Source organism: Ammospiza nelsoni, chromosome 21 (genome assembly GCF_027579445.1).
Source record: "Ammospiza nelsoni isolate bAmmNel1 chromosome 21, bAmmNel1.pri, whole genome shotgun sequence".
NCBI classification, from domain to species: domain Eukaryota; kingdom Metazoa; phylum Chordata; class Aves; order Passeriformes; family Passerellidae; genus Ammospiza; species Ammospiza nelsoni.
In genome coordinates this window covers 6379528-6403971 of record NC_080653.1, presented here as the reverse complement: position 1 = coordinate 6403971, position 24444 = coordinate 6379528, and the positions used below count along the sequence as shown (strand labels likewise).

The 24444-nt window shown below is 48.7% G+C and overlaps 1 protein-coding gene across 1 annotated transcript in view; it reads right to left on the bottom strand.

The window, feature by feature from the left end:
• TAF15 (TATA-box binding protein associated factor 15) overlaps nt 1–24444 on the bottom strand; it is a 504826-nt gene that overhangs the window by 32696 nt on the left and 447686 nt on the right. The window contains exon 17 of the transcript XR_009419835.1: nt 15296–15359. The gene's annotated coding sequence lies outside the window, so the exon portion shown is untranslated. The remainder of the gene's footprint in view (nt 1–15295; nt 15360–24444) is intronic.

Genomic DNA, 24444 nt, shown 5'->3' with positions numbered 1-24444 from the left:
CCCTTCCACTTCTCCAGGCCTCCCAAAAAAGGAACACATCCAGGAAACCAGCAGGAGTTTGGCACCCACAGGCAGCCCCTGGGCGCTCCCTGGGAACACAGATCCATCCCTGCTCCACCTGTGTCCATGTCCCCCACCTGGGCAGCCCAAGATCCAGAGTGTCCCAGTCTGCAGGACAATGCCAAGCCCTTCTCTGTCCATCTCCTGGACGAGTGACCGTGGCAGAATTCCCATCCTGTCCTTGGGGAGACCCGAGGCTGAGGAGGTGGACGGAATGCTCGGCTCCAGCAGCCCATCCCTCATAGTTCATGGCACATTGATTCTCAATTCCAGCCCCGTAGGTTATTTAATTGGGCACATATCACTTCAATTTTCTCCTCCAGCGATGTTATTGATGGCTGAGGCCTCTCTGTTCCTTCAAAGGAGCCTGGCTGCTGTAATTAGAACAACACTCAAACACTCAGCTTTTGATTCTACTCCACACCCAAATCCCCAGCAAACCACTAAGCCCATCTTGGTGGAACTCACTGTCCCAGGTTCAGCCCAGAGATCTCCTGCACTCTCCTGAGGGCTGCAATCATTGCTCTTCCCTCTCCACTGCTCTGCACTAGGTAATTTTTGGAGAATGCTCCATGAAAACCTTCCATCAGAGGGTGGCCCAGCTCACCCACAACACTGTCCAAGCTGGGGCTGGTCACTGAGGCAGCTCCAGGACAGGTCTGGGGGTCAGTCCACCCCCTGACCATGGATCAGGAACTCCCAGTAACCCCCAGTGTGGCACTGGGCATGCTGGAAGTGGGGAAGAGAAGCAGTGGCGTGCTCCAGGCAAGGCAGCATGGAGAGGCCCAGGGCGGCCTTTTCCTGGACATTCTGTGTCCCAGAGTGCAGCCAAGCCCTGGCAAGTGGGAGAAATGTGGGCTCAAACATGCCTGGCTCTGCTGAGTGGGAAGGAGACCAAACTAGGTCCCAGGTCCTTCTAGGACCCCAACTCTTGGGGAACAGGAGAAACTTCTGCCACTTGTAGCAACTCTGCTTCCTCCAGAAGGACCCCAAAATACAGCCTGGAGGATTTCCCAGCCTAGAGGTCCTGGAATATGAGGAATTTCTCCTCCAGGTTGTTTGCAAGCGGTGTTGTTTGAAGCTTGGTTTATTTTGTAAGAGCTGGGTTGGTTCTGGCTGCCCCTGCCCAGGAGTTTCTTGTGCTTGAGGAAAATGAGATCTCCAGTGAGTTCCCACCCTCTCCTGGCACTGGGAATACCCAGGTGCTTCCCAAGGGTCCTCCCTCCCCTGTGACAAATCTCTGGTTTCACCTCTCCCCCACCCAGACTCGTACTTTATTCCAGGCTTTATCCTTTTTCTCACCCCTTTAATTCTTGATGGATGTAGTCTCAACCTTTATGCTATCTGAAAATTAATATTTCACTAGAGTATAAAAGCTGAAATTGCATGAATTAATTACACCTAAATATTCCAGTGAATGTTTGACTGCCGGGGTGGAAGTGCTGGAGGTGGAAGGGGATGTTTCGGCTGGGCTGGGCAGATCCAAAAACAACCAGAAAGTGCAGCCCCTCACATTTTTGGCACATTTTGGCACATTTCCATGCAGAGGGCTGGAAAAAAAGCAGGTGGGATCTCTCTGGGCCACCCCACAAGCGCTGCACACCTGTCCCCTCCACGACACAATGTCCCCAAGGCCATGGGGAGCGCTCCAATTGTCGCTGCTAATTATGTTAATTACCCTCAGGTCACAGCAGCTGGAAGGCAATTCCGTGCTCCAGATGAACTCCGGGATCTCCCTGCGAGTAATTTCTGGCAGGAGTTTGGGGTCTCTGGTTAAATGTGGGGATGGTGTAGGAGCACCCGAATGCAGGGAATGCTGCTCTGGAGGGATCCCCTTTGCTCCCGGGATTTTGGGGAAGGAGTGAGGAGCTTTTGGGGTGATGCCCACAGTGATTGGAGGGGTGTCCTGGTGTAATGAATTCCATGGAATTCCTGAGCACAGAGAGGGGACAGAAAAGCCAGGGGAAGGTGGTGACACATCCACTGCACCTGACCCAGCTGGACAAGGGCTCATCCTCCACCTCTCCCTGTGAGAGCTGTGCCAGGAGTCCAGGATGTGGTTGGAGAGCCAGGGAAGGTCAGGGCTGTGGAGGAGGAGGAGGATGAAGAACCCAGGACAGTGGGGTGACTCCAGACAGAGGTACAGAGGTGTTTCTCCAGGGAGCACAGCGTGAGAAGCTCCTGCACCATCTGCTCCTGAGCACCCTGCATGCAGGGAACCAGCACTGCTCTCTTCCCTCCGTGCTAAAAATACTCCCTTTCAAAAGAAAAAAAAAAAACCAACAAAAAAACCACACAAAAAAAAACCAGCAAAAAAACCTCACACATACAAAAAAAAATTAGAAAAAATAAAAAGGGAAAATAATTGAAGACAGGGAAATGAGAGGAGTATAAACAAAGACTCCATGGAGACCACGGGTTTCGGCTCCTCCAGCTGCATCAGGTCCCTTCCCCCATTTCTCTGTCTCACATTTTAGGGCAGGAAGATGCTGTTGCTGGGTTTCTGCAGCTCTGGGAGAGGCACATTCCCACACACACACACACCCCAAGCTCCTGTGCAGCCACCTGGGTGGCACCAGGGCTGGGCTGTGCCACTGCTCCCTCTCCTTGGTGACAAAGTGAGGGGCAGCAGGTGGCACAGAGAGGGGCAGGGGACTCAGGGGAAGGTTTATAGGCAGAGATCCCCAAAGTGGGGGTCCCCAGGAACCCCAGCTCCACCTCCATCTCCCTTCCAGGACCTGCCTTCCCTGGGGTCCTCAAGCCATGATATCTCAGCAGCAGGGCCCCAAACCTGGGGTATTTTAACTCAGCTGTGACCAACAGGCCCTACAAATTCTTTTGGGACATCACTAATGGCCCTGGGGCTGGGCAGAGGGGAGGGTTTGAGCACTCAGGTCCTTGCCATGAACCCAACGTGGGGCAAGGCTCCTCTGAGCCTTTGTGTGCCTCCCCATGCAGCTGATCCCAGTGGATTTGCATCCTGAACTCCCCAAGCAGTCCTGGCCTTCCTCAGGGCCACCTCCTCTCCCCAGCCCACCAGGCTGAGAAAATCCCATTTGCAGGAGGCCCAGAGCAGCTCTAAGTGATGGAAATCCTCCTTCCTTGGGCAGGGAGAGAGAGCAAAAGGAAGATGAGAAAAAGGCTCTTTCTGTGAGAAATTAAATTGGACTTCAAATTTACAGGGTCTTCATTTTGTTCTGGTGCTAATGAATTAAGCCCTTGCTGACAGTTATATTGCTGCAGAAATAAGTGCTGGTTAAAAGCACTTTTGGAAACTCTGACTTTCATTTTAAAGCTGCCACAATTTACATCTCATCCATTCATTAATTCATTTATTGATGCTGCTCAGGTAGGAAGCTCACAGCAGGATTCACCCAGAGGTGGTTTTTAACCCCAAAGCAGCTTCCACGTGGAGCTGAGGGGGCATTTCCCTGGAAGAGTTTTCCAGAGTATCTCCAGGAGCTCTGGCTTGGAAGTGCTGGACAAAATCTCTCTCATTTCGAGGAGCAGAGGCACCTGGAGATGGAAAAGGGGCTCAGTGTTGGCTACTCCAAACAACAAAAAGCCTTATCCACCCAGATTCGTCCCCAATCCCAAAAATTGGCTTTTCCCTTTGCACAGCACTAGGAAAACCCCGGTGATCCTGTGTTCATGTTTTGGCTCCCTCTCCCTCCTTGATCCTCACAGAGCACTTGGGCCAGACAGGAATTTCCAATAACTGGAATTTCCAGGCAGCCAAAAACGCCCTCACAGCCTCTCCATGCTGGGGACTGCTGGAACTCCAGGGATAACAAATCTCCCACCCCTTCCTTGGAATGCTGCTGCTCCAAGGAGGTGGCTCCTGCTTTGATTTTGGCCCAAATCCCATTTTTGGTGTGGCTTTGTGAGGCTCCTGGTCCACCAGAGAGCCCCTGGAGCCACCAAGCTCCCGGCAGCAATCGGATCCCCAACGTTCCCGTCATTTATCCAGCAGCTTTCATTGCTTCCCTTCTCCAAAGACTTGTTCAATAAATTACCACTTTATGAATCCATAAGTGCTCTGCACAGCCCTGAACAAAAGAGAGGGAAAAAAAAAACCCTCCAAACCCTACAGTCTGGAGCAGCTGTAACAGCAGAGCTTTTCATGCTGGAAAGAAAGGCGTTCCTAAAGGAATATCCCACATGGATAACAGAGCCTTCAGCAGCCAGAGGACAGCAGCACCCTCAGTGCCACCCCGAGGGACCAGGGGATGCGGCCCCTCATTATCCAAAACCCTGCTCAGAGATCTCCTTGAGGGGCTGAGCCCCTCCAGAGCACAGGAGGTGGAGGAAAGGGCTTTAAAAAAGAGTAAACAAGGAGAAAAATCCTTTTATTTTAGCACTGCTCCAAGCAAACCTCTGCGGTTTTGCCCATTCCTGTGGCTGGATTTATAATAAGAATAACCTTTAGCAGGGTTATTCTTGTTCATGGGACTACAAGGGTGCAGGTGTCCCTCAGGACAGACCCCACACAGCACAGAGGGGACAGAGGGACCTGGCAGGTCCCTTCAGTCACATCTGGGAGCTGCAAGTGGCAGAGAGGAGGAGAAGAAGGGATGGGTGATGTAAGGTGGTCCTGGAGGTGCTAAAAGGGGATTTTGGCTAGAGCTAAGACATTCCCTCTTTTAACCCCATGCTACCTCTGCCTCCAGCCTCGATTTTCCCCCAAAAGCTGCTGCTGGGCTCTAAGCCAGGCCCAGATCCAGCACCGGGCTCCATGGATGGGTGCTGGGAGCGCTGCCCTCCCTCCCTGCCAGGATGGAGAGGAGAGGCAAGGTGGGAAAGCTGCCAGGCACAGAGAAACCCCACAGAGCTGTCTGAGGAGCCTTTCCATTCCAGCGGGCAGCAAACGGGGGGAAGAAGAACCAATAAAATAAAAATACCAAAAAAAAAAAAAAAGAAAAAGAAATCAATAAGCATCACCCAGCATGGCTCCATCTGCCATTGATTTATGGCCCTGCTGAAAAGCCTGGTTGTCCACAATTATTGGGCAGTCAGCTCCTATTTGCCGTGATTTCCTCAGCCCTCCTTTTCACCTGGCACCCTGTCACATCCCAGCCTGGCTCTGGTGGCTCTGGGGGCTCAGTCCCAGCTGGAATAGTGGGCAGTGGGATAGTAGGGTGCTTGTCAGATCCTCCAAGGGTCTGGTATGGCAGCTGGAGGGAGGACGTGCGTGGTTTGGCCATGGAGGATCAAGGGGGCAAAGAGCAGCCAGGTGGAGTGCAGGGAGAGCCAACCAGAAAATTAAATGTTGCTCTGAGCTGCTGGAAAATCAGCTTTATCTCCAAAGGGCCCAAAAGCTGGGCACAAGGAGATTTCCCTCCTGGTCTTCTTGACAATCTTCCCAGCTTGATTTTGCTCTTTTGGCAGTTTCTCTCGTGTACAGGTGACCCGGGAGGTCAAACTGAGCCAGGCAGCCAATGGTGAGGGAGAGCCCTCTGGATGAGTTCCCTCAGATATGCATTCCATTATCCCACAGCTTCCCAGGGCTGGGTGGGGAAAGAAAATCAATGTCAGGAGATCATCAAGTGTCCTCTGAGCCAGCTGAGTGGTGTGAACGTGTTCACAGGGGTCTGAGGATGAGGGAAGAGACAAGGATCTGACTCCATGTTTCAGAAGGCTTGACTTATTATTTTATGATGTATATTACATTAAAACAATACTAAAATAATAGAAGAAAGGATTTCATCAGAAGGCCAGCTGAGAATAGAAAAAGAAAGAATGATAACAAAGGTTTGTGTCTCGGACAGAGAGTCAGAGCCAGCTGACTGTGATTGGCCATTAATTAGAAACAACCACATGAGACCAATCACAGATGCACCTGTTGCATTCCACAGCAGCAGATAATCGATGTTTACATGTTGTTCCTGTGGCCCCTCAGCTTCTCAGGAGAAAAAATCCTAAGGAAAGGATTTTTCATAAAAGATGTCTGTGACAGAGTGGGGCCTCCACCTGCAGAGTCCAGCCTGGATTAATGAGCTCTGGCAAATTCCAGGATCTCCTGCCCCTGACAGAAACTGCCCTGGAAACTGAGGAATGAACATTTCTGTCCTCCCTGAGGGCAGGCTCAGGTCTGGCAGCATCAGGAAGGGTGGATGGAGAGATGGGATCCAGGGGAAGGTGGCAGGGGGTGGAACAAGATGAGCTTTAAGGTCCTTTCCAGCCCAAATTGTCCTGTTTGGGGTAGCTCAGGACAAGGCCTCAGAATGGGGCCCGTTGGATACTCAAGGTTGCTCTGGGTCTTCTCCAAGTACCCCAAAGCAATGAGAGGAAGGAAAAAGTGGTTTGAACACCCAGGTTGGGTAAATCCCCCTCACAGGAATCACTGGGAATGTGAAGACCAAGCTGCCACCTCGTTGTGCACCAAAAGCTCCCCTCGGGGAGGCAAATTCTTCATTGTGAAAACCCAATTCATGACTCTGGTCTGCAGGGAGTCTGGAAAAAGCCTTGGAGCCACAGCGAGAGCTGGCAAGCTGAATTTCACCTGAACACACGAGGCAGTGATTATTTAGATTATTTTGGTGAGAAATTGGGGTATTATGGAAGGGCTGATTGCAGAATTGAGTCCTGAATGAAAGACTTTGACCTAAATCCACAAGTGATTAAAAGAAGGAACAAAAGGGAATAAAGCTGCAGCTGTGGATCTTGATTTCAAGCAGAGTGGACACCAAGAAACAAAAGGAATTTTTAGTGAATTCAGCCGGAGAGAGGTCAAGGACGCAAATGTGCAGGATACCTGGAATGGCATCAAGTGAAAGGGTGTTGGAGCTGCAAGAAATGCCAAGCAGGAGGAAGAGAAACTAAAAATAAAAGCTCCCAAAGAAGAGCTTGCGGGGTAATGGGCTGAGCAGGCACCTGAAGGGAAGTGTTGGAAGCAGCAGGGACCCTGCAGGGGCTGGGAGAGAGGGACCCTGGGGTGGGAGGGCACAGAGGCCACCAAGATTTGAACAAATTGCATCAAGAAAGGGCTGAAGCTCACAGAAAAGGTCCCGGAGCAAAAAGCTGCTGATAGATCACAAACAGAGCCTCAGAACCTCTGTGGCTCAGAGAACAAGGGGTGTGAGGTGAGAAGAGCAGGGAAAACATGAAAGGAAAACTTGGGGCACATCCCAGCACTGTTTTTTCATGGATTTCAAACCAGGGTGAAGCAGGGAAATGGGAGAGAGGAGCCAGCAATTCCCTGGTGAGTGGTGAGGAGCAGGCACGAGGGAGAGCATTTCTGCCTGCAATTATTTTTCTTACATCAAGATAAAGTATTATTGGTTTGGAGCACAGCACACGTGGGGGCTGTGTTTAAACATGAGGCACAAACCCATTAATCTGATCTCGTAGAGGATTCCAACACGGGGCTAATTGAAAGTGAGCAAACAACATTACAAGGGCTTAGCCAGGGGAGATCATGCTGGAATAAGTGGATTTGTCTCATCCCCTTTTGCCTGTGGGATCAGATCTTCCCATCCACCTGGAGAGGGACAGAGGGACAGGGAAGCACTGACAGCAAGGCAGGAAAGATGGAAAAATTCCAAAATCCTCTCAGGACATCTTCAGATAGGAACCACCCCATGGCCACAGCAGCAATACTGAGCCCGTGGCAGGATCCTCCTTTTATTTAATCATGAAAATAAAATTACCTTGATCTTCCTCAGGCACAGGGTGAGACCAAGCCTGTTTAGGACTTTGAATGAGGTGAAGCCATGGGAATTCCAGCCAGGTGTGAGGAGAAAATCGGGGATGTTCCTCAGCAGTGCCAACACTCTCTGGATCTGCCTGGCATGGGCACCTTGAAGGGTTTGGTGCTTGCAGTCCTGTGAGGGGCTGGAGAGAGGGAAGGGAATTGTGACCGTGTTCACAGGGGTGTTCAGACTGGGGAAGAGACGAGGATCTGACTCCATGTTTCAGAAGGCTTGATTTATTATTTTATGATATATATTACATGAAAACTATACTAAAAGAATAGAAGAAAAGGTTTCATCAGAAGGTTAGCTAAGAATAGATTAGGAAAGAATGATAACAAAGATTTGTGTCTTGGCTCTCTGTCTGAGCCAGCTGGGCTGTGATTGGCCATTTATTAGAAACAACCACATGAGACCAATCACAGATGCACCTGTTGCATTCCACAGCAGCAGATAATCAATGTTTACATTTTGTTCCTGAGGCCTCCAGCTTCTCAGGAGGAAAAATCCTAAGGAAAGGATTTTTCATAAAAGATGTCTGTGACAGGGATGGTGGGAGAGCAGTGCCAGCCCCTGGGATGAGATGGGATGGGATGGGATGGGATGGGATGGGATGGGATGGGATGGGATGGGATGGGATGGGATGGGATGGATGGATGGATGGATGGATGGGATGGGATAAGGGGCCTCACTGGTGCTGCAGTGGCATCTCCCCAGGGATGCCTCCTCCATCCTGGAGCAGCCCTGATCCCTCCCCAGGCCTGGGAGCAGCTCCTCCCATGGGCACTGAGGATGTGGCTGCATCAATATGGTCAAATAGTGATTTCAACAGCCCCTTGTAATCAACCCTGCTGCTGCTTCAGGATCTGTTTCCATCACAGACAGCTCCAAACAGGATCTGCTCCAGCATTCCCCACCTCTGTCTCCCTGTTCCCTGGTCCCAACAGCGCTGCCCTCCTGCCCAGGACCTCAGGTACAGCAGGCACTGCAAAGTTTTCCATGGGAAGAGCCCGGGAAGAGCTGAACAGGGAGCAAAGCCATTAAACCAGATAAGGGAGGCAATTTAGAGATGCATATCCTTGAGCACACAGCCTAATCTCCAGCAGCTGGAATTTGAGGCAGGGAGATCACTGAAGGAAGAGAAGTCAGCATTTGCAAAAGCTGCCTGGAGATGCGGGCTGCCAGGAGAACGATAAAAGCAGTCATTACAACCTGTCGAAATGGGTGATAAAAACAAAGATACAGCCAGAGGATGGGGGGGGAAAACCACCCGCAGCATCCAGGAGAGGCTGTGCAAAAGGTGTGGGCGTCAGAGGAAGGGGACAGCTGGGGAGACAAAAAGAAATAGTATATATTTTTATATAAATAATGTATTTATATATAAAAATATTATTTTATATAAATAAAATATATATTTTTATAAATAAAATATAATAGAATTAGAATTAATATATTACATTTAATGTATAATACATTATATTTAATATATAATGATTAATATATTAAACATCATATAATAAACTGTATAATGTGTATAATCTATTATGTAAATAAAATATAATATGATTTTAATGTAAAATTATATTATAGTTTTATTATAACATAATAAAACATTCTATTACAAAATATTTTAATGTTTTAATAATTTAAAATATCTCTCCCCAGAAAAAATATTTAGGGCACAGAAAAGTTAGTGTGAACACACAGGAAGGTACAGGGTGTACACAGCACACAGCTGCAGAGCTGAGGCACTCCTGGCTCTGGTACAAGGCAGAAGAATGGGAATAAATAAAAAAAGGAGTGGGATAAAGCCTGCACAGCTCCAACCAAGCTCAGCAGAAAGGCAGGAAAGCGTGGAGCTGACAGAGCCAGCTCAAGCAGAACTGCATGGCAAACAGGAAGGCAGGAGAAAAAGAGGAGCTGGCATCACGTGCAGGGGGAGAGGGAAGCAGGGCTGGGAGCTTTGGGACAGCAATCACAGCCAGCACTGCCAAAATAGCACTGGGGAGTCTCAGGATGGCTGGAATGGGCTGAAATCCTGATGGAACAGCTTGTCCAGAAAAGGTGTGGGAGCGTCCAAGGCCAGGTTGGACAGGGCTTGGAGGAACCTGGAATAAGGTGGGAATTCCCATGTCAGGGTGGGAATTCCATGAGCTTTAAGGTCCCCTCCAACCCAAACCATTCTGGGAATCACAGGGGCATCCAGCAGGTGCACAGGATCCAAAGGCCATCCCAGGGCTTCCTGCACTGTGCAGGCTGAGCTGCCGCAGCCACTGTGCCCCAAAATCCACAAATCCCAGTGCCTGGGATGATTCCTGCAGCTGCCAAAAGGCTGCTCTGCTGGGCCAGCCTGGGGCTGCCCGTGGAATGCTGAGTGCTCCAAACCCTCTGTGAAGAGGAGGAATTATTTGCCAGGGAGCTGCCAGGATTGTCCCAGCTCTGGCCCTGCCCCAGGTTCCTTCCCCCATGGGAGAAAAAGGCACCTCCAGACACCCATCCCCACCTGAGCCCTCTGTGGCATGGAGCTTCCCCTGGATGTGCCCACAGATGTGAAACCAGAGCTCACAGCCCCAGGAAAGAATCCTTGACATCTTCAGCCCCTTCCCTGCCAAGTCTGATCCTGAAAGCTGCAAAGGGATCACAATGGAGAGGAAGGAACTCTCAGAGCTGTTGGAGGAGGGAGAAGGTAGATGGATGCTCCAAGCAGGGGATGCAGAACCTTCTTCAGAGCAAGCAATGGGGTCTTCTTGAGAGGAATAGCAGATTTGTCTTTGGGTCTGCTGGTAGATGAAACTAACTCTGGAAAATAAAAGAAACAGCAGGAAGGATTCCACTGATTGATGAATGGAAAAAGGTATTTGCTTTTACAAATAAACTTTAGGTTTGCTGAGAAATGAAATTGGGCATTGAGAAATGAAAGAAACAATGGGGAAGAAAAACCTCTAAATTGAGTAAGAATTAAAAATTAAAAGGGAGGGTTATATATTAGAGGGAAATCTTTGGTATCAGGTGTTTTGGGAAGTCTGTACCTCTCAAGTACCTCAGCCAAGGGGGAAAGAGAGAAGGGAAATGTGGCTGGGAAATTGGGATAAAAAGGAGGCTGCATCCTCCAAAAATTGGAGAGATCCCAGGGGAATGCCCCATGGCCTCTCCCTTTATTCAAATCAAGTTCCAGCACTCCTCTGTCTCCTTTTTGGACATAAACCTCTGGTGTTTGTGGATTAATTTTCCTAACATTCTGCTCACCCCAGCCCTCCTCTGGTTGTGGGAGACAGCAGAACCAAGGGGAGACAAGGATTGATCCCAGAGCCTGGGTGGATACTGAATGGAGCAGCAGAGCAGGAGCAAGGCCAAGGATAACAGAGCCCAGAGTTCCCAAATCCAGCAGGGACATTCAGGGTGATGGGGAGGAGAAATTACTGCCCTGCCAATGAAAACACAACCAGACAGGGCTGAGGTGGCTGCAGAGGACAAAGCAAGGCAGGAAAACCCCCAGGATCCATTCCAGGAGGCCCTGGCTGGGATGTCACTGCTGCCAGCCACAAGCCACCAGCAAAACCAAGCAGCTGCATGGAAAACTGGAGCTTTTCCCAGGAAATTCCCATCCACAGCCACAGGAATGAGAGGGGAACAGGAAAGACAAGGCAAGGAAAGGTCCAGTTTTCACCCCAAAGCCACCCTGGTGGGATAAGGAATGCCAGTTAAAGGGACAAGGGACAAGGGACAAGGGACAAGGGACAAGGGACAAGGACTTTCCTGGTGTCCATCTCTGCCAACACCTTTGGGAATTCAGGATCCCAGCAGGGTTTTATCCACAGCCCATGGCATGGGGCAAGTCTCACCTGGAAGGATAAATTTTAAAAGGATCCACAAGCACAGTACAGCAATATTTGAAGGAGATGGGAAGGCAGCATTCCCCCCATTCCCCAGGAGATGTGGCAGCTCTGGAAACCAGGCTGAGAAAGTTCCACCAGATCCCCCAGTGATCTCCAACCCCATCCCAGCTGGCTCAGATCCGACTTTTAGGGATTCTCTCCAGGGGAACACTGGGAGTCCTTGATCCAACTCCACCTCCATGGATAAGCAGCAGCATGAAAACACCCAGAAAAATCCTCAGGGGCCCTGCTCTAAGGGGTCACCAGTGGCTGGGTTGTTTGGGTTTTTCTGGGGTGAAAATCTGCTCATATTTTATTTATTTGTGCCAGAAAAAGTTGGTACTTTTTGTGGAGGTAAGCAGCTAATTACGTTCAGGTTCTTCAGCTAATGAAGAAATAAGCTGAATAATTAATTATTTGAAAATGAATTATTCATGGCTGGTTGTGATTCCAGTGTGGGAACAAGGAGCTCGGAGTGTTATTTCCTTATTTTCAGCTTAAAAAAGAATAATGCATGCAACCACCCCAGCCAGCCCTGGTGGATCCCAGCTGGGATCAGGGATGGGTGATCCAGAGGGGAACAGCTCCTTTCAATGATTTCACCCTCTAGGATGAATCAAGTGAGCTCTGGGACGCTAATGGAGCCATCCCTGCTGAAACTTCCTTCAAAACCACCCCAAAAATGCCCTAAATCCCACATTTCCACATCTCAGCTGCTGCTTTTCACACCTTGCTCCAGGCCTGACCTTGCCTGGTGCTTTAACAGCTCCTTGAGCTGCTGGATTATCAGCCACACAAACAGTGATGGATTTTAGGGGTAATGCTGATTTGAATTGCAGAAGGGATGGGGTAAGGGATCACCTGGGACCCCCAGCACCTTCCTTTTGCTGGAGATAGAGATTCCTGCTGATTCTGAGTCACTCTTTAGAGGCTGATCCTTTGCCCTGTGCATGTAGATATAAAAAATCCTAGATTTTCCTGCTTTCAAGCAGCCTGGAATACTCTTTGTGTGGCCCTGATGGAACAGTGGGATCATTTCACCCCATTGCTGCCACTGGGGATGTCCCTGCTAGATTTTCCCCCCTCTCACTGTTTATTCTTGCACTTCAGTGTGGTTGTCCCTGTCCCCCAGCAGGTTATTAAGTACTGGCACTGAACCAGGGGAAGAATCCATGGGAACAAACATCCATTGATCCCTCTGTTATTACATCAGTGACCCCTCCAGCAAACCAGGACCCTTTTAATTCCCCACAATACTCCTGAAGGAAGCAAGAGGCCACATGGGACCAAGCCAAAATTCTTGGAGAAACCTTAAATCCACCCAATCTACCCCTCACAATGGTGTTCCCAGTTCCTTCACCAGTTAAACCCCAAATGGATTTTCCTTTGCTTTAGGGTGACCCAATTACTTCCCTAAAAGTTGCAATAATTTAGGGATCCCTCAGCACCCAGGAAATCTCACAGCTTTTAATTATTTGGGTGAAAGAAGCTTGGAGAAGCTGGAAGAAGAATTTAGGGAAAAATTTTGCAGCTGCATCCCTGGATGCCCTCCAGTCCCTCCTGCACTTGGAATTGCAGCAAATAAAAGCTCCTGCCTCCTTTTTTTTTCTGTATTTGGAATATCTGTGGAGCATCCCTATCTTTCCCACTCTGCTGTTTTACAATTTTGCCATCTGGCTCTAACAACAGAGCCGTTCTGACACAGAAATAAATCCCCTGCTCTCTCTAAGTGCTTTCTTATTTTCTTTGACCCTTCTGGTCATTCATAGTCCATTATTTTCTTTGATTCCTCTCAACTGCTGCTACCTGTATTTTTAGGGAACACATTCCTTTTTTTAGCATTTGCCAATACATTTGTTTCTCTGTTTTCTCCCTCCTCCCCACACCTGTGTGCTACTGAAGCAGGAAAACAAGAAAAAAATCCCAGTTTCAGCACACTTGGAGTATCAGACACTGCTCACTGCTGGCTGCAGCAATAGGAAAGGGCTGGAATCAGATTCTATTTGCTCCTCCTTATGGAAATCGGGAGTTTTCTTTTTTGATAATTTATTTTTGATGTTCCTCTCTCAGCAGGGACGAGGTTTGGGCTGCGCTGTGTGCCAGCACTGCACCATGAAGTCATCCCTCATCTCCGTTCTCTTGGGAGCTGGTTTGTTCCTCAAGACACAAAGTGTTCCCAAAGTCGCCCCTCTCCCTACCCCCGAGTCCTGAATCATCTCCCTGAAGCTCGCAGACAGATGGTTCAGCAATTTCTCCTGTTTGCCATTAAACCCTCGAGCGTTCCAGCAGGATTTTACCCATTCTGTACCAGTTCAGATCCTGCAGGTGTGTGTGCTCCACACACCCTCAGGGGTTTTACCCCTTGCTTCCATCCCCAGCAGTGCTGGTGCCACAGGAGGGGTTTTAGTCCTGCCTTTTAACCCAGGGGACATTACAGACCCTGCTTTACCTCATTTAATCAAGCTGAAATTCCCCTCTCCACCCCATTCCCACTCTGGTGTGTGCCCATTGCTCATATCCAAAAACTCCCATAGGCTGAAGGCCATGGGACCGCTCCTCCACCCCTGCCCTCAGGCTACCCCAAAACCCTTTGGGACCCCATTTCCCTGTCACAGGACCAGGGATTTGTCAGGAACCTGAGCCACTGTGTCAGCTGGGTCGGGAGATGCTGAAATGCACTCGGGGTGGTTTGCACTGAGCCCTGGGCAGTTGTCACTAATGAGGTGACATCTTCATGTCACCCCTCGCGTTCCAACGCCTCTGTGCTTCATAAAAGTCCTTATCTGGGTCACCCTGTGCTCTCCCTAATCTGTTTTCCCCGGGGACTTGCAGTGATATCCCTTAATCACTCTGCAGATAAGAGAAACGCCTTCGTTAGGAGCTGCCCGAGGGCTCCCAGGGGCTGGAGAGGGGGAAGAGCTCAGATTTGGGGTGGTTCTGCAGGATCTGCAGATCAGCAAAATCTGGGAGGACCATGACTGGGAATTCCCCTGCAGAGGGCAAAAGGAAAAGCTTCAAGTGATGCCTAACTGGGATGGATGGATGGATGGATGGATGGATGGATGGATGGATGGATGGATGGATGGATGGATGGATGGGGGATGGATGTAGAATGGATATGGGATGGATGTGGGATAGATGCAGGATAGATGTGGGGAAATGTGCAGCATTGTGCCCGTGCCTGCCAGGGGATGAACAGATCCTGGCCCAGCTCCCTCACATGAGGGATGGGATCCTCTAAGGATTATCCCTCCACATCAGGGAAGAGGGAAAGCACGAGCAAGATTTCAGTTTCATTTTGCTCCACGCTGTTATATTTAACATCAGACACCTTTTCCAGCAGGAGACAGAACTCTCAGCCCCTCAGATGCAAGAAGAGCAGCTTAGCTCCCAATACCTGAACATCCCACCACGTCCTCTGTCTCCACAAAGTGTTGGTAGATGGAGAGACCCAGAGACTTTCCAAAGGTCTGGGGAAGCTGGGACAGAGCAGAGCACACACTGGGCTCCTCCAGCCCCGAGGGCTTTCAGCTCTGGCCGGTCCCTCCGGGGTCTCCTGGATGTGAAAGCCACCAGTGACCCCTCCAGGCCACTCGGGGACTGCACTTGTCACCTCCTGTCCCTCCCTGGCCCGGTGACCCTGCTTAACCAAGACAGCAAAGTTGGAACTTTTTGTTCTTTTTTTTTTTTTTTTTTTTTTTTTTTTTTTTTTTTTTTTTTTTTTTTTTTTTTCCTTTAAGTGATTGAAATAGCAGCTGAGAAAGAGGCACTTGAAAGCAACTCGAGTCTGGTTAAAGCTGGTTATCCATCTCAATTTGCATGATGATTATGCAAATTGTGTTTTGCATAATGTGGCTGTGATCTCCAATCACTTTTAGGGTTTTTCTGCAGGCAAAGACCCCAGAGAAGGCCCTGTTCTGAGACCATTGACAGAGCTAAAACTACTTATATGTATTTTAAAAACCTATTGGCTAATCTCATATTTCAGCCATGGGCAGACAGTTAAAATACACTTGCCCCAGGACCAAGCTGTTTGAGGACAAACAAAAATTAAAGACAAGAGATTGTTTAAAATACACCCAAACCATTTTGGGAAAAAGAAAGCTTTTCACACATGTGAATTGTATAAAATGAAGCATTATGACCCATACCAATACAATCCACAAGGAATGACCTCCCCCAGGGTTTCCAGCAGCTCTTCCCACAGGCAGGACACAGCAAATACCCCACAGCAGCCCCACAGAAAAACCCATTAAATGAAATTATCCCCAGGCTGCCCTAAATCAGTCAAGGAAAGTTTAAAAACCCAAACAAACCTGCTCCAAAAGCCACAAAAACTTTGCAAATCTTTCCCACCCTGAAGGCCAGGAGCAGATTCATACCACCCAGGACCTCCTTGGGCCTCTGCCCAGGCTTTTATACACGCCAAAATCTATTTATGCTACACCAAGAGCTCTTCTCCAACACCAGTGTCCAAAAATCCCACATTTGAAGGATGAGATGAGGCCTGGAATTATCCAGATCTCTCCTGCAAGAGGTCCCAGTGCTGAGTTTGCTGTTGGGTCAGTCTGTGGGACACTGGTGACCCTCATGGTGGTGATGATGATGGTCACCTTTGGAGCCACTTGATAGCACCAAACCCTTGCTCCAGCTGCAGAGTTAGGAGTGGTTTTATCTCCTCATTTCTCATGGCTACAGAAGCTCCAGCAGATACAGGGGGGTGGGAGGCAGCATCCTGGAGAGAAACCAAAAAAATAGAAAAAAACAAAAAAAAACCAAACAAAAAAACAACCTCCCCCCCAGCTCTTTAGGGCTCTATCCAAACCCTCTGGGATGAACACAAAAGCACAAGGAGAATTGGCTCAGCCCAAGCTGGACCTTCCCAGAAAAGCTGAGCTCCCAGAACATCCAGCAAAGCTTCTGGAGAGAGCTGGTGCAGCCTGAGGAGAGCAGAGGCTGAGGGGCTGCCCCTGAGGGACACATCCATGGCTATAAACAGCACACATCAAAAACAGGAGCAGCCAGGCACAGCTCCCCAGCCCGGCATTAGATTTGGGTTGAAATCCCAACTCTTAGGGAAAACTTGGCACTTCAAACGAAATGGGGCAGCTTCAAAGGAGGCTGTGGGGACCCACCTGTGGCCAGCAGCTGCGGGGACCTCCCTCAGATGCCCTCAAGGTCTTTGTTGGCCTCCACTCTGGAGGTCTCTCTGTGCTTACATCTCTCCTTTCCCAGAGCAGAGTGATGGATGGAGCTGGGAATGGGATCCTGCTCCCACCAGGAGATGAATCCCCACCCCTCCCTTCAGACCTCGCTTGGATGCTGCTCAATTTTTGGTTTTGGAAGTGATTGAGAGCTAAACCAAGCAAATCCAGCTCAGTGCTGGCTGCAGCTCCAGCCCTGGGCTGGCTCCTCTCTGCAGTTTCCATGCTGGAGGATGTGCAGGGGTGTCAAACTCCTGAGTGACACCCTCAGGAGCTGGAAAAGAGGATGAAGAGGGAACACTGTGGTCACACATGGGAATGGATATGGATGGCAGCTGCTGGACCTGCAGCTCCTCTGCTCTGCTCCCTTCTGGCTGCTCACCCCAGGGAAAGTGGCCTTGGAGTCCTGTGATGGTGTTCACAGGGGTCTGAGGATGAGGGAAGAGATGAGGATCTGACTCCATGTTTCAGAAGGCTTGATTTATTATTTTATGATGTATATTACATTAAAACAATACTAAAAGAATAGAAGGAAGGATTTCATCAGAGGGCTGGCTAAGAATAGAAAAAGAAGGAATGATAACAAAGATTTGTGGCTCAGGCTCTCTGTCTGAGCCAGCTGACTGTGATTGGCCATTAATTAGAAACAACCACATGAGACCAATCCCAGATGCACCTGTTGCATTCCACAGCAGCAGATAATCAATGTTTACATTTTGTTCCTGAGGCCTCTCAGCTTCTCAGGAGGAAAAATCCTAAGGAAAGGATTTTCCATGAAAGATGTCTGTGACAGAGTCTGCTCTAACACATCTGGGCTTTTCCAGGCTGGCAGAACCAGCATTCCTGAGCTCAGCACGGGCTCACAGCTCCTTGGGGTACCACGGTGGTTTAGGATGTGCTAAACTCTCCTCATGAGCAGCTCCCACACTCACAGACCCATTGCTGCCCATGGATCAGGGTGGGGAGATCCTGGTGGCAATTCCAACAGCCTCTGAGCCCTGAGGAGAAGCAGCAGGATGGAAACTGATGGTAATTCCTGTCCATGGTGCGGGAGAGGAGACCCAAAGCTGAGTGGGACTCTGGGAGCTGGGAGTGCTCCCGTCCTTCCCTTCTGTTTCCTCTCCCTCACCTTTTCCTCAGGGGTCTTCAGGTGCATCCCAGTGTGAGCCCATCATTCCCAATCCCATGTGTACATGGAGGAGCCTCGCTCCAGCTCCTGTCAGTCCTGACCAGGAGGGTCTGGAGAGCAGTTTGAGTGATCACAACTCCCTCCCAGTCTGGAGAAAACTGGGAGGCACCTCCCCACACCCAGAAAAATCTCTTTTCCATCTGAAACCCCTGAGGTAGAGGAAACAGGCAGAGGCACCTCCCTACATACAGAAAATCCCTTTTTCCTTGTGAAACCCCTGCTGCCCTTTCCAGCAAGGAATTCCCTGGTGCCTCCCCCAGCTCTGTGTGTCAATGGAGACAAAATCCACCACTGAGTCCTCTTTCCCCTCATTTCTCCCATCTCATCAGCTCCTGTTTGCACACTGAGCTCAGCTCCTCTCTCCTACCAGGGGCATCCTCTGCCCACCCACCTGAGCAAATCCTCACCTTCAAAGCTGTGCAAACGGGGCTGATGAGCTCCCAACTTCCCTGACATCAAAAGCTTTCCTTGTTTGTGTTTTGCACAGCACCGAGAAGCCAGTGGGATATGGAGGTTTGTTTTCCCTGAGCAGGCAGAACATGGGGAGGAGGAATTCCTCAGCAGGAGTAGAAACCCAAGCAAACAGAGGAGGAGGAGTTTGTGGTTGGAGACAGGAGTTTCTCCTTCTCCTTGCTTTGTTTCCTTCCCTTGGTGGTGTCCCTTGATCTGCTCCGTGTTTCCCACTGTCCTGGCGGAGTTTGGGAGCATCCCAGAGGGAAGTTGGTGACAGCCCTCAGAGTTTGGGCTCAGCCACAAGAAAACCCCTCAGAAAATGGAAAGTGGAGGTTACAGGAGGTGTTTCATTCAGATCCCTGATCCTGGCAGGTTGCTGGGGGCTCTGGGATGTGTTTCCCTCTCCATGGCTGAGAGGTGATGGTGGCAGTGCACTCTGTGGTGAGAGGCCACGCTGGGGACCAGGACAAGTGACCAGGGAGCTGCCACTGGAGCTCCATGCACCAACCTGAGCTGCAGAGCAGCTCAGTGCCACCTGAGCCTCCCTCAGGGACCCAGTTCCATCCAGCTCTTGGAAACAATCCCATGGATCAATTCAAATTCCTGCTGCTGGAGACAACCCTTTCATTTCTTACATTAAAATACCAGACTCTGGCTTAAAACTGCATAGGTTGTTTCCTCCTTAATTCCTAAACGTCCTTCACAGCTCCTAATTTGAAGTTTAACTGTATTAATGCCTAATACAGCACCTTCCTGGCTCCCAGCCTCCTCTCCTTGTCTGCCAGGATCCTCCTCACCCCCGAAAATTCACTGGAACCTTTGTTTCTCCTCTTTACTTTTCCCTCTGTCTGCTCAGTCTGGCTGGAAAAAAGAACAGTCCCATTCTCTTCATCAAATTGTTCCCCCAAATGAACATTTCCTATCTGGTCCCAGCTTTTGTAACATATTCCTTTATTTTTTCTTGTTCTCCACAGGAGACCTTCTCTATTTGGCTTTATTTTACATTAAATAGGAATCCCTTTTAATTAAAAGAAGAGGGAAAAGCCCTTCAGTCCCATTCAGCTCGAAGCAAATTGGTGCTTTTCTCTTCAGAGGAGCCTCAAGATGCGCTTTAGGGTTGGATTCATGGAGTGAGCCAAAAACTTGTGAGCAGCAGGATCAGATCCATGCCACAACTCATCATTCTCCCTTGGCTCCTATTGTCTGCTACCCAGATATAATCCAGAGGTTTTTGAGACATTGGCATGGCTTTCTCCACTGGATTCCCCAGAGGAACAGCAGCTGCCTCTTCTCCCACTGGATCTTCAGAGGAAGAATCCATCCTTCTCTACAGGATCCCTGCTCCAGCAGAACCACCCCTGACACTGCAGGAGGGCTGAGCCACAATTCCAATGGCACTGCCACCAACACCCTGACCCACAGGGTGTCAGGTTGGGTTCTGACTCTGTCAGTGTTGTTCCAGTGTACTGCATTGTTTATTTTATCCTTTTTTTTTTTTTTCCTTTCCCTATTAAAGAACTGTTATTTCCTGCTCCCATATTTTTGCCTGAGAGCCCCTTAATTTAAAATTTATAGCAATTGGGAGGGGTTGGGAGGGTTTACATTCTCCATTTCAGGGGAGGCTCCTGCCTTCTTTAGCAGACTCCTGTCTTTCCAAATCAAGACACAAGGAACAGCCAATTTTGACCTGGAAGCTGAGCTGGGGCAGAGCTCAGGTTGAAACAACCAGAGGGAGATGTGGGAGCTTGTTGAGATATTGGGACATAAGACAGATGATGGACTTTGGACCTGGTCAGCATCAGAGATTTGATAACAAGATGCCTTGGCAATAACAAACAGAACTTTGAGCATTAAATCAGGATTGCAAGAAGATTAAATCAGAGGGTTTTACTGGAAAAAGAAAATTACAGCAGACTTTTTAAAGCAAGAGATGTTTAAAATGTATAAGTTTGTTTATGTGATTATTAACGTAATCATTGTAGTAAAACATTACTAGTCTTCCTAAAATGCTATATAAGCAGTTATACTTCACAGTAAATTCAGATTCTTTGACCATCACACTGAGTCCCCATCTCTGTCATCATTGTCAATAGGAGCTGAACTCCCAAGCCCTGAAATCCCCAGATCTGGGCACTGCCAGGCCTGGCCAAACCCCATGGAAAGGCTTTTTCCATCTGGGATTGCTCTCTTAGCACAGAGTGAGAGTATTGACATGTCAGAGTGGCCTTTTATTATGATCCATTTATGCCATTAATGGAATATCCTCCTCTTGGATTGCTCAGTTTTGTAATAACAGCGTAAGAAACTCGGCTTTTCCTTCAGCTCTTCATTGTCTAAATGAGTCCCAGGCTCTCTCTGTGACAGCATTTTGATGGATGACCATATTTTTAGCTGTGATCATGTCTTGATGCTCTGAAATTAGGGACATGCTTTAAAAATATTCGCCCACGTACGTTTATCTTATTTTTCTTAATCTCTGTCTCACCAGTTCTCCTTCTGTTTTTATTGTAGGGTCATTAGAGCTTGTTATGGGCCTGATAAATGGGTATGGCACCATTTATTTGCTGTTTGAACAGCCCAAGGAATGGGAAAATAAAGTATAAATATGGGGAAATGATCACTGGGGGTTTTACTTCCATAATAGAGAACATTCCTAATGAATTGCCTCGCTGGGGCATCGTTTTGTCCAGCCAGTTTTGGAGATGTGAAGAAAATCTGAGGACTCAGGAAAGAGTTACAGGATTGAACCTGGAGTAAAAAAATCCTGTGCAGTGCCAAACCAAAGGGATTTGACCTGTTTGATGTCTCAGAGACATCAAGAACTGTAAGTTAAAGTGACAAATACGCTCAGAGTGGGGGAAAATATGAAAGGATTTATTAAATTTCAGAGAAATGGGACTAAACAAAGTCCCACCTGGAAATTTAGAAATTTAGCCTGGACGTGGCACTCAGGAGCTGCCAGCACAGGGATTTAACAGAGCTCATACTGAGGGCTCATCCAAGGCTGGAGACTTGGGGACATGCAGGAGTTGTGCAGCCCTTGGCAGGATTTTCCATGTGAACCAAGGTGGGAATTTGGAGCAAAGGGAATTCCCTCATTGCCAGCTCAGCAGCCCCAATCCATCTCTGTGCCCCTGGGGGAACACATGGATGAGTTATTTGCTGCCAAGGAAGAGGTGAAGAAGCCCAATACAAATTATTTGGATTGGGAAAAATAAATCTCCAGTTGTTGGGTCAGCTCTTCATAGAATGGTTACAGCTGCCCTGAAAAGTGGCTGAAATTCCAATTGCTGTGCTCCCTGCTGCAAGGGAATTTATTGCAGTGAGTTCCAGGGGTGTTTCCTGCTGGGATGGAGGAGCTTTTGTCTCTGTGGAGAGTGAGGAGGAGCTGGCCATGGACAGAGATTACCCTCAAATCATGGATCAGAACAGTTTTGAAGAACCTCAGGAACCATCTTGGTCAGGGCAGGGCCACCTTCCATCGACCAGGCTGCTACAAGTCCTGTTTAACTTGGCCTTGAACCCTTCCAGGGATGGAACATCCCAAATCATCAGTCCTCAATCCTCAATCCCAAATCCCAAATCCCAAATCCCAAATCCCAAATCCCAAATCCCAAATCCCAAATCCTCAATCCCAAATTCCAAATCCCAAATCCTCAATCCTCAATCCCAAATTCCAGATTCCAAATCGTCAATCCTCAATCTCAAATCCTAAATCCTCAATCCCAAATCCCAGCAGACTCTGGCCCAGCCATGTGGTCCCCAACTGATATTCCCTTCTATTCCCAACTCCTGCCTTTGCCCATGGAAAAGAAAGGCAGAAAAGGGACAAAAATGATGCCGATTCTGGATAGGGAACGGATGGGGACAGCCTGGTGTCCCTTGTCCCTGCTCAGCACCAGGGTGGCAGTGGCTGCTCTGCTCAGCTGATGAACGGGAGCTCTTCTCCTCTGGAAATGTGATGGATGATCCCAATTATATCCTTCCAGCCCTGATTTAATGTAATGTTTTATTAATAGCAACAATCAGGGGAAAGCAAACAGCTCATTCCGTGCACACCGTTCCCTCTCTGCTTTTCCTTCCTTGCCTTCCCCACGTTCATCCCGAGTCCTTGATGTTCCTGGAATCAGGGGGGTCAGCAGGAGGAGGAGGAGGGTGGGGAGACACAGCAGACAATTCACGGAGCAGGGCAATGGCTCATTAGCGCCCAATTAACACGATTGGGACAATATTTTCTTCCCTCATTCTTCACGGATTATTGGGAGGAAATGGCAAATTGCTGGTTTGTTTCCTTGGATATTAAAAATCCGTGTGGAAAGATGGGGGAAAATAATCCCCTTGATGGGTTTAATGGTCCTTTGTTGGAGAAGGAGTGATGGGAGGAACGGAATAAATCCATTGGAGCTGTTCCTGATCAGGCACAGCACTGGCAGGGTTTGGGATCTTTGCTCAGGGCAAAACTTTTCCTGATCTGAACCCCCACACCAAACCCTGCTTCCCAAACCTTTGGGAAAAGCTTTCCTGGCTGGAAATGCATTCCCACCTTTGCACACGCAGCAGAGAATGGGATTTCCCTGCACAAAACATGCCAAAAAGAGGAATAACAACATCAGACAACAAGGAATCTTCGTGTCCCTATAAATCCTCCTCCTTGGATCCTCCCTCCATCCCGGCCCTGTTTGCTGTTGGATTTGGAAGCCTGTTTGCATATTTACTCATTTTCACTCCTATTGACTCACCCTATATCTTGTTTTAATAGCAGTGCAAAGCCCCCTGGGCCAGTGGTGATAAACAGAAGGGACATGAGCTTTCCTGGGTTTGTTATCCTGCTTTTTGCTCCTGGCTTGAACACGGAATTCAAAGTTCTTTTCAATCAAAAGTGCTCCATATCATGGGTAAATGATTTCTTTTCCCCTCAGAGAATCATTAATCAGGCTCATCATCCTACATCTCTCTCATTTTCCCAATCTCTTTTGGTGAATTCCTCAAATAAAGGAGTTTTGGAGGGGGGAGGAAAAAGGAGGCAAAGATTAACTGGAGCAGGTGTCACATTTATCTTATTTCCAGTGCAAATACAATCAACGAGTGCCAGGCTAAAACCAGACCCTAAACAAAACCTGCAAAATGTTCTCCAAATAAATGATTCTTGGCTCTCCTCTGTTTGTTTTTTAATTTCCAGTCATCCTTTCAGCGTTCCTGCCAATCCTTCTGCTATGGGAATGAGCTCATCAGAGCTGATTCCATAGGGCAGGCTCCTGCTGCTGAGGGACCCTGCAATCTCCACCCTCATCCCAAAGCATCCCTCATCCCAAAGCAGCCCAGGATCCCTTCCTAAAACAGCCCTGAGCATGCACAGAGCTGAACTCCAGCATTAAAACCTCTCCTCAGTGCTGGCTTTCCACCAGAGGGGAGGGGGAGGCATCTCCAGATGCAAATCCTAAAATAAATCCTATTTGAGCTTTTTTTTTCTCCTTGCTTTAATAGGATTTATTTTAGGATTTGGAGCCTCCTTTCTCTCCATGAGATGGTTGTGGTTGGACTCTGCCCTTATCAGGGGCTACTGAGTCCCAACCCCATTCCATGAATCTCCTCTTCCACTGATTCCACGGATTTTGGGTCACACCTGATAAAGGAGAAGATATTTAGGTTGGGAGATTAAGAGCAGGCTTAACCTGGGACCCACAGGGGTCTGCTGGGATTTCTCGTGGGGGATTCAGGGAATCCTCTGGATGTGGGAGTGAGTGTGGAAAATCCCATTAACCTGCAGCTGTAGGAAAATGTGGCTGATCCAGCATGTGGGTCTGGACTTGCAAAATGCCAGGGAGTTTTCCTGAGATGAGCATCAGTGCCTTTTCCTCATTAGAAACTCCAGCTGCACCCCAGGAAAAGAAAAAGGGGGGGGGGGATAAACAAGTTGGTTTTTTTTTTGAATTGGAAATTGCAGATTTGAACAAAGAAAGGCTTTTACGAAA